Genomic DNA, 16,328 nt, shown 5'->3' with positions numbered 1-16,328 from the left:
AAGAAGAAAGCGAGCAGGAAGCCCGGGACTGCCTCTTCACCTACCAGCTATGTGGCTCTTCACTTCTGCGAGCCCCTTGTGTGTGGGCAGGGTGACCACGGCGCGCGCCTCTGCCCGCTGTGTGGGGCTCGGATGGGTTCAGGGCTGGGCGCAGGGTCCACGCTGGCCCCGCTGGGCTTGCCAAGCCTCTGCTTCCTCAGCCGGGGCATCTCCAGGCCAGATGAGCCAGCCTCGCATGAGCTCTGGCCTGGGAGGCAGCGCCCAAGCCCCACAGATGCCCCGTCCGGAGCAAGGAGTGAATGATTTCGGCTCCATATAAAGGTGCTGGGGAGGATTTCCAAAGTCCTAGTGGCCTTTGAGAAAGCCTAATAAATACTCCAGAGGGGAGCTGGGTCTTGCTGAAACACCGCGGCCAGGCTGGAGCTGGGCCTTGGAACTGGTGCCCATTGCCCCACGTCAAGCCTTTTTTCTCCATGGAGCCTGTCATTCCAGCCACGTGGCATTGGGAACAGCAGAGACGTCAAAGCTGTGCCCCTTATAAGGGAAGATTCACATTTTCAGCCCCTCCTCTGAGTGCCCCCGCCCCCTAAGCACACAGAGACCCCCCCCAGCCCCGGCCTTCCAACAGGAGTCTCTGGCTTCTCTTTGGTTGGCCATTATGAAATCCTGTAGAACAACTGTTAGGGACATAAGCTTAGGGGGCTGCATTATTGGAATGGACTTCTGATTTTGTCCTCCCTGCATGCCTTCCTCACAGAGCCCTCTCTCCAGAGCGCATGTACTCGTGTTTGCTTTGGGGGGATCTTTCTTTCTTCTTCTTCTTCTTTTTTTTTTTTTTTTTTTTTTAAGATTTAGTTACCTACTCTAGAAAGAGACAGAGCACGAGCAGGGAGAGGGTAGAGGGAGAAGGACAGAGAGAATCCTCAAGCAGAGTCCGGCTGAGTGTGGAGCCTGACACAGGGCTCGATCTCACGACCCTGACATCATGACCCAAGATGAAACCGAGAGTTGGATTCTCAACCAACTGAGTGGGTGGGGATCTCCCTATGGACACCACCCCACCCCAGGCCCAGAGTGGGCATGTGACCAAGGCTTTGGCAGTGACAGGCACAGGACCCAAACCCATGACCAGTGCTCCCCAGGACTTCTGCCGGCAGACTGAGGAAAGCTGTTTCCCCTTCTTGTAGTCGGGAGATGTAAGACTTGGTAGGTTTGGGGCTGCTGGCGTCCATCTTGTCTCTGCATAAGGAGCCTGTTTGGAGAATAGACCCAACAAAGGCGAGAGCAGACCAAGCCATGGAGCCCTGATAACATCCTCTGGGCACCTCTGGGTAGTGTCTAAACTTTTCAGCACCTGGCCCACCCCCGCCTCATTTTTGAGTCAACGCAGTTGGAGCTGAGTTTGTCACTGGCTACCATATGCTGATCATTAGGAAGCTCAGTGCAGAGACTTTATTCCTAGCTGTTGGCAAATAATGTCAAACCCTCAAAACACGAAAACCGACAACTGGGAAGAGCTGAGATAAATGACTGTACATGACATTGGCCAGTTCAGGCTTCTAAGGTAGGGTCAGCACCCTGAGGCCAAAGCTGGACGGGAGGAATGGTGTGGCATTGATGTGGGAGTGAAGGTGTGGGCAAGAAAAGGGGGTGGGGGCGAAAGAGAGGGAGTAAAGAGATACCAGCTCTGCCTGACTTTTCAATTTGTCCATCACGCAGAGCTCTGGGGTGGATGGCTTAGGGCCGGGATGATTCTAGGAGAGAATGTGTCTCCCACTCTCCCCTCTCCCATTCTGCCGCTCCAATCTGAAACCTCCCATGAATCCAATCACCTGGCCAATGGACACTTTTGGGGCATTGCCATGTGCCAAGTTCAAAACTGGGCTCCAGAGATGTAAAAGATGCCTCCTCAAGGGGCTCATGATCTTATGATCAACAATGACAACAAACACGAGCAAACACGACAAATGACCCCAACGAACATGGTTTCATGTTTCAAGAAATACACAAAAAACACAAAACATTTCCTTCAAAGTGCCATCATCAAGCAAATGTAGAGTATTTCTCAGAAAAGCCCAGGGAGTTCACTCTCTAGAATGAGCAGGAAAAGAACGTGGCAAAGCTCCATGATCTAAATAGAAACCATTCCTATCATCCCTATCCTCTCAAGACTGGAAGAGAAAGCTTGTATGCTGGTCTGCAAAGCACCTCGTTTCCCTTCCCTCTTTCCCTCCTGGCAGGACGCGCGGCCCTGAGCGAGGGGTCCTCCCGCAGGCAGGTGCACAGATGTGCAACTACCCGGGGCAGAGGTGAAGGCCGGTAGTGGGTCTGTCATGTGCTGTTACCTCAGGTCAGATGACCGTGCTCCAGGGCACAGAGTGACAGAAGCCTCACCAATTGCTCTTCCCCGGTCCCCTCTCTCGGCCTCTGTCTGCTCAGACACCAAGGCTCTGGAAACACCTGCCGACCAGCAGCCGTATGTGACTTCAGCAGAGAGGGTGTTCTTTGGGAAGCTTGAGTATAATGGGCATGTCTGTACGATAGGCTCTTGGGTTTGAATCTAGTAACTGCTACTCGACAGCAAATTACTTAACCGCTCAGGGACTCTGTCCCCTCATCTGTCAAATGGGCGTAATAAAAATACCTACCTCAGAGGGACACAGTGAGGTTTAAAGGAGCTAACAAACGTGAGGGCTTAGCCCAGTGCTCGGCACAAGTCAGCTGCTATAGACGTCGCTATACTCACCCCCGAGGCCCTGGCAGACTGAGCAGAGGTGAGACCATCTCCTAACTGGAAGGGAACGATGCCGCCGTCCCTCATGAGGAAGAAGGACTCTGTGCCCGGGTGTGACGGCCACGCTGGCAACTGCCAAAGTGAGCGATTCCCTCAGTGCTTATAAAAAAGCCCTGAAATACCAGTACCGAATGGCTAAACAAACCCAGATTGTTGCTGGGGATTTTGATGGGGAAAGGATTAACTCACTTCCAAGTACCCTGGCTCCATCCCAACATTATTTACTTAGCTGAGAACTGCCTTTCAACACCAGCCTGGTGAGAAAGACCAGGAAGTCTGAGCCCTGGGGGAGGTGTGATGGGCGGAGAGGGGATGACGCGGGCACGTTACAAAGACATTGGCACCACTCTCTGCTGGGTTTCTTGCTTGGCCAGACATCTAATTGAGGCACAGAGACACTGGAGGGTTTTACTTTTTGTGTTCCAGAAAGGACTGCATAATCAGGCTCATAATCAGCAACTGAAGTCTGGGCTAGGGAGGGCTAGCTTTCACCTGCTTACTTTTTCCCAGTCGTTAATCGTGATGACAGTGGTCCCCACCCCCCGGCTTTGTACGTGAGGGATACGTTCCAGGACCCCCGGTGGATGCCTGAAACCGTAGATAGTATGGAACCTTACAAATCTGATATTTTCTCTTATCCGTATACACCTATGATAGAGTTTAATTTATAAATTAAGCACAGTGAGATTGACAATAATAACAAAACAGAACAATTATGAAAAGATACCGTAATACACGTTACGGGAACGTGGTCTCTCTCCCAAGACATGACTGTATGGTACTCACCCTTCTCGTGCTGATGTGAGATAATGGAATGCCTAAGTGATGAGATGAAGGGATGTCAATGGCGTAAGCACCTCGACGTGGCGTCAGGCTAGCACTGACCTGACAACAACCCAGAACGAGGATCACCTGCTCCCGGACCCTGCTTGCTCGTGAGTAACTGAAGCCCCAGGAAGTGAAACTGCAGACAAGGGGCACCACTGTATTATGATTTAAGTCCCTCTCCGCTAGCATCCCCGGCAACAGAAGTGCAAGGTGTTAAGAGATGTTCTCATGCCACATCCCTGGCTTTCTGCTTAATGTGCCTCTTTGCATATGTGAAGCCAAAATCTATGGACCTGGAAGGTTCTAACTAAACATTTGATAATCTGTTCTGGGTGGACTTGCTTATGAGGCATGTTTTCGGCGAGCCAGGTTGGGGGGCTTTGTGGTGGGAGCTGCTTTCCCAGGGACGTGCCCCTCCCGCTGGTGTGTGTTGCTTGCCCACAGGGAGCGTTTACACCCGTGATGCTGCCCCAGAGAGGGGGCCCAACCTCAGGTGCATTCAGGTTATTCCCCAAACAGTCAAGTGTAGGAGTTTATGTCAGGTGTTTTCGTAGAGAAGAGAGGGTAAAACATGAAGCTTTGATTTTTAGGAATGATATAGGAGCCACCACAGAAAGCTAAGGAGCTGAGAATTGTTACCAGTACTCACTGAGTGCTTAACTGTGGGCTCTAGGGGTATTAAGAGCGGAAGACCCAAGATGAACTAGCTCCGGATGCTTGCTTTTAAGGGACTCATAGTCTGTGGCACCAGTAAATAACCTTGGCCAGATCGAGTGGATGAAAACCAACATCTTCAGAGTGCCTCCCAAGGGGCTGGGCTTCTCTGCCCCCCTAATAAACCTCTGATGAGGCAGGACTGCCCACAACCAACAGCTGAGGACACGGAGGTGTGGAAAGGTGACTTCATCCCCGATTCCCACTGAGGGTAAGAGGTAGAGTGAGATTTCAAACCCAGATCCCTCTGCGCTCTGGGGTCTGACTTTTCCAGTGGCCCATTTGGCCTCGCCAAGGCTACTGGGGTTCCAGCGCAAGGGGAGGTGGGCTCTATCCAGAGAAGCTGAGAAAGGCCTCAGAGAGAGGGTGACATCTGAACCATAGATTGAGCCGAGACCTCTTCCCCTTCATTGCCCATCTCGGAGAACCATGGGGGTAGCACTCCAAGAAGGCCGGGGTGCGGGGAGGGCTCTGCTTCCTGCCAGTGCTGGGACGTATGAATGAATCTTTCTCTTTGGTGCAGAAAGAAAGGAAGGCCATGGATCCCTGGGGGCCCACACCCGGGAGGAAGGGGATCAACGCTGGGCCACCAGTCAGGGCTAATGGTGTGCCACGGGTCACTGGCCAGAGAGGAACACAGGTAATTCTTAAAATGATGCACAAAGGGGCGAGGGCTTTTTTGCAGCATTGACAAACGACCCTTGAGGGATGAGGATCTCACTGTAATAAATTCTGCACACATCACTCAGACTCATGCCTTGGAACTGCCATCATCCCGGTCGATAACTGCTCTAGCTTGGGTGCTAAAATGTGCCCGGTACTTTTAATGGGCTCCCGACTGTGTTTTTCAGATGTCGGCCATGGAAGAATGCTCAGCTAAGGGCTAAGTGGTTGCCTTGGCCCCTCATTTCCGCCGAGGAGCTGTGAGCCCCAGGGAGTAAGCGCGACACCCCGTTAGATCACACAATGGTTGTCACTGGCACCCTCTAGCCGAAGCACCGGAGAGAGGTGCCCCTACCCCCAGGGTGGGGAGTGGGAAGAGGGGTTGTAGAAACAGCCCCAAGAGGAGGGTTCAACATCCTGGGTTTGGGCTCAGTCTCTCTCACGTGTCAACCAAAACTCAGAAACAAGCAAGCAAAACTCCACCAGCACGTATGGGCACTACACGTGACTCGCCTTTAGATGCAATGGGGAAAACTCCAGAGCTTGTCTCTTGGGGCCCATTTAAATACTCCGGTGATAGTCATCTGTGATATCAACAGAGCGTCTGGCCTGATGTTCAGTATTGATGGCCCCACAGGAAGAGCGAAAGTCCGTGCTGGAAAAAGCATGTGGGATCTGGGCTTACGATTTCATAAGGGAGAACTCTGCACCCCACCCCCTGCTGCCCCCCGAAGGGTCTTCTTTGATAAATATTTCTGAAATGATCTAGGGGTGTCCTTCCAGCAGCCCCCACCTTCAGTATCAATACCAGTACCATTCCTATCTGAAATGTCTTTTATAATTGTGTAATTACACACCTCATTTATCCAATTGTTAAGCCAAGAGACTGATTAAATATTAACAACTGCTTGGTTCTCGCGGCGTCATTAGTTGGAACACAACCCTGTAATCTCAGGTAACACCCGATGGTAATTATGCTGCACGTTCACACTTAGCTGAAAACCCAGAGCAGTCAATCCAGATAAGGTTGCCAGGTAGAAAATGTATTGCCTTTAAATCCCGTTTTATCTCCCCGGTCTGGAGCGAGGTGCATTTTAGCCCGGGCTCAGGGTTTTTGAGAATGAACTGGCCCCTTGCTGGGTAATGGCTGGGGCGGGGGGTGAGGCAGGGTGGCCATAACAAACAGCTCAATTCCCGCCTAGCCAGCCCTCTCCAGCCATAAATCCGACTGGGCTTCAGAAGTTATAATGGGATTTTCCTCCTAAGCACCAAGATGGAGAATCTGGTTTAGTGTAAGCATCCCTCATTTTAGGAAACAGTGCTGAGTCCGGCTGAGTTGGCCTTTGTTGCTTCCGGCAGGAGGTGGTGTTCCAGGCCCCGTGGCTTCCCTCTCTGGGGCTGCAACCTGCCTGGCCCAGATCTCCTGGGCTAAGCCGGCTGCAGGGCTTGGGAAGGGCCCTGCATGGGCTGGCTTCCTTCCAAACTGGCTCTTTCGGCCAGGCCATCCCGACCCTTTCCAGAGACCTGCAGCTTGTCCACCCGCTTTTCCTTCTCTTCCACATTCTCTGATCCCTTCCGTTTCTCCCCCACAGGGCTCTGCACGCTGTAATTCCTGCGGGGGCTCCCAAGTCCCACAGCCTTGGCTTGCTGATCCCTGAGCTGACATCCGGAGACCCTTGGGTCTCCTGTCTCAGGTTGGTCTGGCTCTCCAGGCTCGGGGACACCTGGAGATGCCTCTCCTTTGGCAAATGTGGTAGCCTGGGGACATATTCAGCAAGACCAAGTGCTCTGTGCGTGCCTGGGGCAGCCTGGCCAGTACTCAGGGCCTCAGCAGTCTTCCCTTCTAGCATCCTCCACACGTGTGTGCCTTCCTGGTGGATGGGTCATGGTCTGTCTTCCTCCTGCCCCAGGCTATTAGGTGGTATTGCGGCTTTGTTCAGACTCCAGGGGCACAAGGGGACCGCACTGCTGAAGCTGCCACTCTGGAACGTTCCTTCACCACAGCTCAGATATGGGGGAGGATGGCAAGGCCTGCCCAGCCCCTCAGGCTGGCCAGGGTGGGCTGTCTCCACTTAGCCCAGAAGGCCAGCCACAATCTCCCTTCTGCCCCTGGGGTGGTGCTGGGGCACATCTGGAAGGCGGCTGCCTTGAGAAGAATCATGAAATCACACGTCACGTCTGTTTGTAAAAATATAATACAAAGGATGCACGGCCGAGTTCCACGTGGCTACAGATGAGACAGCATTCGTGAGAAAGAATGAGTTCATTATTGCTCACGTCACACTTTTAAAAAACCACCACCTTTGCTGAACTCTGGGGAAATGTCTAGAAGAATCTGGGTTCATGTTAAAGACTGATTAATACATGGAGATATGCTGATGGGAGGAGCAAAAGGAGGAAAGAGAAGGAGCAGACTGAGCAGAATTGATAGCAGGAAGGAAGCCTTGGAGCAGGGGAGAAGTCTGTGATGTCAGACTTCTCCCCGGGGGGGGGGGGTTTGCTGGCAGAGAGGATCCTTCAGGCTTCATTACATAACCTCGCCCTCTGTGGTGTCTCCGTGCCTAACCCTGATGTCTGCTCACTTTATAAATTAATTGTGATAAAAGACGTTGGCCTGGACGTGACATGTCAAAGACCCATTTCAGGCCAGGGACGAACATGCAAAAAACAATCTCTTTTGCAAAATAAACATTCTGGGTAGCAGATTTGGGGTTTGCATTTCTTGCTCAGCAGGGCAGAGCTGTTTAAATCCTCCAAAGCAAACAGGCTGGCAACAGTCCTCTGGGGAGGAGGAGGCAGTTTTCCTCTGACAACTCATTTGCTCCATCTTAATTAGAGGAGGTTTTCGTTGTTGTTGTTTGTTTATTTAATACCAAAGTCAGGGGGAAAGTCAGATGGAGCAAAATTACACAATGTTCGGCCCGGCTCTCTAGCGGAGAGACTCAGGACATTAAAGTTGTTTCTATAAATCGCCTGGGGAATCATTAAAACTAACTTTGAAAATAAGGAGACTTGATCAGTGGCCCCTGTTTGCTAATTTCTTTTTTGACAGCTTATCCAAGGATTTGCTCCCGCATTCAATCAGCCAGTTCTGTTGGAAGCCTTCCTCCCCTTCTGACGTTTAATATGGAGGTTCCATTTTCTGCTCCCCAACTGAACTATCCACCCCTCTGTGTACATCAAAGTACCAAACTCTTCATGCCAGGTGGCAAGGCTCCCTTAGCAGGTCCGAGGCTGCCCTGATGCTAGATAAACATCCAGAAAGGCCCACCATGGCCCCTGCCTCTGTGGATTTATCATTTATCTTCCCTATTTTGCAACTGTTCCCAGGGACTGCCTTTTCACAGCTGGCAGTAGGCACACGGCGCCCAGAGGCACTGAGCCCCAGAGACATGACAAGACTGCTTGAGCCATGCCTGAAAAATGCGGCTCGTCTTACGGCTGTAGTGGGAAAAATGGAAGATTTTAATTGGTTCTGACTTCAGAATTCAGATCATAGTTTTCCCTGGAGGTGTGCATTGCAGGAAACAATATTACCAAAGCCAGGTTCTTTCTACACGGTTGAAGTCAATCAAGTTGCAGGATCATTCGTAATGGGAAAACGAAAGAGAGCATTCGAACATTTAATTACAATATTTTGTAATTGTTGAGTGACCAGTGACATTAGAAATGCTCTTGGTGACCAGCTGCACCACGTCTCTGTGTGAGATAGCAGAAACGTTCAGCAAAAATGAAGTAATTGCAGGCACCTTTTCTCCTCTTCTATCTTTCCCAAAAGGGACAGATTCAAATAGATAATTTGACTTGATTGTTTTTAATTACATTGTAAACATTTAAAAAAAGAATCTAGGATAAAGGTGAACATGAGTCAGTTGGTAATAAAATTCAGGCTCCAATTCTTCTTGGATGACAGATGAAATGAGTTTAATATATTCTTGCTCTGTGGAAAACACAGAGCATTTAAAACTGCAAACAACTGAATTCAATTAGCAGACCTTGTTCAAAATGGCCTGGAGAACCGGAGGGCCAGGAACTCAAATTATCCACCCATTGTAGAACGGGGAAAGCATCACAGTTCACGGCTGCTATGAATTGGTGAAGAAACAATATAAAATTGGTCCCTGTGTTTTTCCATCCAGCCATATCTGGCAAGCAGATCCACTAAGAGATTCAGCTGTTAATGCTTTCAAGCCCTCACCTTACATAAGCCCTTAATTCATCAGAAAGATATAAAAGGGGAGAAAATACATTCAGTGTTGAAAGATGAACTACTAACTGCATTGCTTTCAAATGCAAGTGAATCCCAGCGGTGAAGTTCAATTCCAAATTTCCCTGCACTAATAAATCACAATCAGCAGTTCCTGGGGGCCTGTGTGCCCTGCTCCCCACCTCGGGCCTTGACGGTCGCTGGGGGAACCCGGCCTGGGCCAGCCTGTGAGGGTGACGTTTTTGACTTGGGAGAAGGGAACATCCGTCCGGTTTGCAGAAGAGCAAGGCCCCGCCTCAGTGTTCCTGTCTGAGGGAGGTGGCTGCCGTGGCGGGGCCGGCCGTGAGTGTTCCTGCCCAGGATTGCACACGTGTTTTGTTGCTCTCACGGGTTGGGAGCAGGAGCCCTGGGGGGCACCTGTGTGGCCTACAGGTCTGGTCCTTCCTTTAACTAGCTGTGGATCAAGCTCAGTGGGAGAAACAGCACAAGGCCCTCACGTCTGCGGAGCAGCCCTTACTTAGAAAGCCAAGCTCCTTAGCGGGTTTCCTCAAGGTCCAGAGAGGGATGATGTGGACAAGGCAACCGGAATGCATCGCGCCTGTATCTAATTTCCAAGAGCCGGACAGTGGTCCGAGAGTGAGGGGCTGGGCCACCCGGGGAGCGAGGCCTCAGGGTACCTGCTGAGCGCCGTGCCTCTGCCCTGCTGGGCATGACATCCAGGGGCCCAGGGGCCTCCTCACCGACCTCCCATCGGGCCTGCTCCAGGGTGGGTGGAAAGAGAGGGTAAACACAGGCTCAAAGGTCATCATAAGAAAACTTGAGGGCTGGGCTGCCTCCCACCTTGGGTCCCAATAAAACACGGTGTCACTGTTGAGGTGGAGGGCACAGCCTCGTGTGGGTGGCGTGGACACTCAGCTGGGCTCCCTGGTTCGTGACCATGGGTGAGGGGTCAGGTGAGCCCGGAGGGGTTGGGGTGGCAGAGGCAGGGCAAGGCCAGCGCCTGCCACCACAGCAGAGAGCAGGGAGGGCCAGCTGGGGTCAGGAACGTGGGGCAGCTCCAAGGCAGGGATCTCGGAGCCAGAGCCAGAGAGGCGTTGGGTCCATATTCCCTGGCTGGCAGGTACATAGCCAGGCCCGTAAACCATGGGGACATGGTGAGTCTTGGCTTGAAAGGGGAGAGTGAAGGCAATCCGCGGAGGCTGGGGAGGGGCGAAGGTCCTGTGTGTTGCAGAGTCAACAGACTTCTTAGTGGCTCTTGATCTTTTCTGTGGCTTACTTTCATGGTCTTTTAAAAGAACTGCCCATGTTTTCTCAAGGAAGTTGGTGATGAACCTGACAGAAAATACTGCCACCCGTGTCTGGCACTCAGCGGGACATTGGCAGATCTCCGCTAACAATCGGATGCCATTCTGGTTAGTGTGAAAGGTTCCATTCAAACCTCACAGCCTGTTCACGTTCCCCGAGCCTCCTGTGGTCCCTGCAAATAGCATCTCCCAGCCACAGTGCGTCAACAGAGAGCAGTTAGCCTGTTTTCCTGAAATATGGTCAAATGCTCTTCCTTCAGGAGAATTAGCTCTTTCTTTGGCCCCCTCCATCAGCTCCACCACCAACCGAAATTCAGTGGCTTCTTCCCCAAGTCCAAAGACTGTGAATGCCAGAGTGTGCTGGAGGTCTCACTGAAACTATTTTAAGTTCCTTGCTGTACTAGAAGGTCTTTCGCTCCCTTATCCCTGGAAGAGAGCAAACCTTGGGTCAAAACAGCATGATTTCCTTCCTACCTACCGTCTCAACTTTTTAGCACATTGCTCAGTATTGGGGCTCAGAGCTTTCTTTTCTGGGACTGTCAACAAGGAGGCCAATTAGTGTCCATTATAGCAATGGATTTTGTGATGTGGAAATTTTCCCGATTGTAAATGGACTGAAATCCCCAATTAATCCCACAGGACCCAGAAGAGCAGGAGTCCTTTGTGAAACTGGTGTAAGCTTCCCCTCTTCAACAATAAAGGCCCTTAGAGTTACACCAATTATTGCTCTAATTATTATTTTCCATGTAAGATGGCGGACATGTTTGAAGTAGTATTTCAGTGCACTGAGGAAAACCAAAGCAAAGCAAAAACATCCAATCATTGGCTAATCCCTGCCAATCTTCTTCTCTCCTCATGCCTTTTATTATCAGTGAGAGGGCCAGATTCTCTTCTCCCGTCTGCTCTGTGTGCAAGCGGAAAAGTACAGCCCAGCAGTGGCACCTCCGAGGTAAACCCATCTGGCTGAAAGTCCAGAAGCCCTTCCCTGCGCCAGGCTGGCTCTGCAGGCCAGTGACCCCTGGGGCGGGCATGCTGGGGGGGTGCCTCTGCCCTCGAGCACGGGCACTCAGGAGCTGTGTGTTGATTTTGAATATCCCTGGAGGACCGGTGAGTAGTTCCATAAACACTTTTCTGGCAACTTGGGGACAGATTAAAGCTGCTATAAAAAGGGGAACCAGACCTGTTTTCTCCAAGCCAACATACTGAAACTTAAAAAGAGGGACCCCTGAGGAATATACGCAGGAGAACGAATTAACTAAGTGTTACCTCTGAATGGTCTGGACCAAGGAACAGCTAAGCAAAAGCGCTGGGTCTCTGCCATGGGGTGGGGGGTGGTAGCCTTTGTTTGCATCAGTGAGAGACTTGGCCTAATTTCAGAATCTCTCCTTGAAGAGACAATGAGAGGATGAAGATCACTTTGAAGCCCCAGAGGCCCTTTCTTTGACCATGGTCTACCCTCGTGACCCCGTCGTTCTGCAGGCCCGGCAAATTTGCCGGGCTGCAGAAGGTTCTCCAGGAAGTGAGGCTGGGAGGAGGAGAGGGAGTGGTCATATCCCTGTCTTCAGAAAACTGGCCAGTGTGGGCTTCTTCGCACAGGACAGAAGGGGAGCAGGTGGAGGGTAGAGGAAGGCCTTGGGTTTGAATGTTATCAGACTTTGCTTCTTGTTCAGTCCACGAGATTTCTGCCTCAGCGTTTTATGTGACTTTGGGTGAGAAGTCAGAGATGACTGCAAAATCAACCCAAACCCAAAGAGTCAGTAAATCTAGTCAAGCAAAAGTTTGAGAAAGGGTTTCAAACCCCAGAGCCCCAGTGAGGCAGTGATGTTTCTCCTTGCCCATTTCTGAAGGGGCGCTCAAGATCCACCAGGACATTGCTGGAGAGGCACCAAAGGCCTTCCTAGTGGTCCCAGGGTGTCCAAAACGCCCAGCTTAATCATGCATTTGGCCTGAGGCCACCCTTCAAAGGTCTATCAAATGCATCTTTGTGCAGAGAGAGGAGAATTCCTCATCAAGCCTCTGGCAGCAGGGACCTGAGAAACTGGGGAACAGCCCAGAAATGCCACGATGGGATAGGGAGGGGTCACAAAGTCTAAAATCTACAGTGGTGTATTACAGATTGCATTTTCTTCTTAGTGGGTCATGAAGTCAATTTAGTGTGAAGTAGCCAGCCTTTAAAATCCAAGGGAGAAGAGGACATATCAAAATGCAATGTGCATTATTACGTACATTTTCACAAAGTCAAGCTTCCGTCTGGATTGTAGGTATCTGTGTCTGTGTGTGTGTACATTCATGTGCGTACTGGGTTGACAAGATGTCTCTGTCACCATGGCTCATTGTCTATGCGGCACTGTTAGGCAGCAGGGGTGCAGCTGGGGAAATGTGCGTGGGCCCCAAAGCTGAGGGGTGACACGAATTTTCCTTCCTTCGTGATTTGGCTGAGACCTTCCTGAAAGAGCTACCACTTAATCTGGTAAAGCCATTTTTTTTTTCAACTAAAAAAACAAAATGCAGGAAAACATTTCAATAGGGCAAAAGTGGGTCTCTCCTTCCCATCTCCCAGTACTCCTTTCCTGAAATGACCCTCTGGAAATGTTCTGTGCATACACAGGCATCTATAATACATTTATCCCTTCTCCTTCTCCCTTTCCTCCTCTGTTTAAAAAGCAAACGAGAGCACACTATACATTGTTCTGGAGCTTGCTGCCTTCACACATGACACAGTCCAGCTCACAAAGAGCTACTTCAGTCTCCTACGCTCTAGCGCTGTGCTCCATTATGTGGTATGCGGTAACTTTTTAAAAACCAGGTCGGACGGACACGTAAATTGCGTAAGTTTTCCACACATTATCAGCTGCGCTGCCATGACCGTCCTCACACATCTATCTGCGCACATGCGCATTGATATCTTGAGGACGCAGTGCCGGGAGCCCGGAGATCCTGGATCAAGAAGTTGGTGCGGTTTCGATTCTGCTATGTGTCTGATTTCATTTGCCCCACTGTGACTGTACCTAAATATTACTGGCACTCTGCTGTGGGGACACTGGATCCAGGAGCCCCGGTACCTTGGTAGTGTCCCCTTGGGGATTTTCATAATCAGAAAGCTCCTCCCACCACATCCTGACATAGGACTACTGCCCTCTTGCTTCCCCAACCCCACCCTTTAGTTCAAGAAAGAATAAACACCATTCAAAAGACTGTGTTGTCTTGGATATTTTAACTTTCCTTGGGTGTAACTATGGTTCAAAAGGCTTGGCTCCATGAATGTCTTATGAAAAACTGAACTGTGCTTTAATTCGGATTACACTAGGAAAAGGCAGTGTTTTAGTGACCTAAGAACATATTCTTAAATATTGCTTCCAGATATAGCCAGAGCTCCGGGATGGTTATGCACTCATATGTTTGAGCCACCTGGATCTCGTCCATGGCCACATTTTTTTACTCAGATCTGCATTGCAACTCAGGCAGTAGTCAGGTCAGGTTCATTGCTGTTTCTGCAAAAGCCTCTAGAAGATGGGGTGGTCTCTTTACAACTCCAGAGTTGGAGATTAAATTCATATTTAATGATAGAAGGTGAAAGCTTTCATGTATTTATTTATTTATTTTGGAGTAGTGCTTAGTGGCTGTTTGACTTATCAGAAATGATCTATCATGTTAATTGCTCGCAATTTTGATTTTGGAGTCTACCAAAAGAGACAATATAGCCTTCCTATTACAGGTGAAGTCTTTGCTGCTAAGCTAACTCAGGGGTGGGGAGCAGTTCTGAAGATGGGAACAAGTATCATACAAACGAAACCCTGATGAGCTTCACATCAAAATTAGAACAGATCATCTTTATTTCTCTTTAGTTGTCCCATTTGGTTTCCTTCTACAGATAGCGATTTTTTTTCTAGGCTTAGGCAACATGTTGAAACGTTTTCACACTTTCGAGTATGGAAAATGTGATGTACCACTAAGCTAATGTCTGCATACTGAACCCAACTTTAAAATATGCTCACAAAACTGTGGCTGTAGTTTTATGATGGGGATGACCATGACCATGACCAAACAGGAGATACAATAAACATTTCACTTCAAAAGGAACATTCCCGGAGAGGTGGATATAGTTAAAATAGTTATTGGATTGCACCACAAGCCTAGATAAGCTGCTGATGGTCTAATGTCGGGCAAGACAGTATATAGTTGAAGCTAAAAGTCTGTTCTGTTAAACCCCAGTTCATCTCTACCGGGGCACTGTTTCTCAGGAGCTCAGTGAAAAGAGGAGACTCCATAAAATATGTACCTAACAAAGCATGTCAGCAGCTTGAATGGGGCAAACCAGTCCAGATCTGAGAATTCTAATAAATAAATGAAGTTGAGCATTTATTGCCAACAATCCTGTCACTGGGGCCACAGAAAGCTGGAGCCGTGCAGCTGGGAGGCAGGAGTGTGGAGCCAGAGAAGGTAATGGAACGCACCCAGGTTTGATTATTTATGGCGTGCTGATGAAGAGACAACTTTCCATATGAGGAACAGCTTAACGGAGGAACCGTCAAACTAAACCAGGAAGAGGTCCAGAGAAAGAGAGTGAAACAAAAGAGGACATGAATAAAAATGACAGCTAATAAAACAATACAAATCTAAAATGCTGTAACTTTCAGAAATAATTTAGGGCCAAAAGAAAAGAAAAAAGTCTCGTTTTGCTGGCTCTGGGACAATTTTCCAAGAAGCAAAAGACATTAAGCAAAATGAGCGTGCTGAATTTAAGACCAGATTTTCCTCTAATACCCTCCTTGCTATGAGTTTGGTTGCTGCTAAAGCTGGCTTTATTCATGAAAAGGCAAGTGGCAGTTCTGTTTGTATTTAACGTATCTATTTTTTTCAACAAATATTGATTGTACATTACTCCAGTGTCACGTGCTGGATCCTTTGGGGTTACATGCTGAGCAGACACAATCCCTGCCTTCAAGAGGCTCATGGTCTGGCATTGGAAGTGGACAAGACCATTGTCAAGTTCAAGAAACTGCTGGTACCACCTAGATCAGGACCAGGGGCGGGGGGAAATTGGGGAATGGTAGCCCCAGGGAGACAGACGAGGCCCAAAGTAAAGCCTAGAATGAAAATAATTCTGTGAATTCTGCTTCCTGTATCGATGAAGTAAACCCTTGGCGAGCCTCCATGCAATCCAGGTCCTGGTTTGATTACTGAAAAATTAAAATACCCATTCTGTGTAAAGATGTATATTTCTATGGTTCTGAGTTTTCATTTTTGAATTCTGGACCTGAGGCCTACCTGAGTTGTTTGACATGGTCTTTCTATGGTGCAACATACCTCTTCTCCAAGGCTGGCTGGAAGCATAATATCAGCCCCTGGTTCCTAGGCCCAAGTGTGCCAGACACTTCCTTTGGGTCTCCTTGGTCCTTTACCACAGTGCCTTGAGGCAGGAGCATCCTTCCCATTCTACAGGTGAGGAAATGGAGCCTTAGACAGGTCACCCTTTCATGGTCACATGGAGGGAACAGCACATTTCTACCCCTCCCTGCCTTTGGGTCAAGGATGTGGGTTGGGACTGCACCAATAACACCTCTATGCCCAAAGAAGGCTTATCAGTGAAGATCCACTGGCCCATCAAAAATGAGCCATTCCCAGAGTCACTTTAGCTGGAGGACTCCCTTTTCTTCTTGGCCCTCCCCTTCCCCCACCATCAGTAGGAGTCCTTCGCCATGCCATTCTTGCTGAAGAAGGGCTAGTCTTAAAGGCCAGAAGCCCCCTTATCTTAGGTGGCATTGGGGCCATTCCCACTATAATGTAGGGGAGTGTCTCTAGAAGCTGAGAACTAGAA

Source organism: Martes martes, assembly GCF_963455335.1.
Source record: "Martes martes genome assembly, chromosome: 8".
NCBI classification, from domain to species: Eukaryota; Metazoa; Chordata; class Mammalia; order Carnivora; family Mustelidae; genus Martes; species Martes martes.
The sequence above is the reverse complement of the archived record's forward strand: the minus strand, read 5'-3'. Positions refer to the sequence as shown.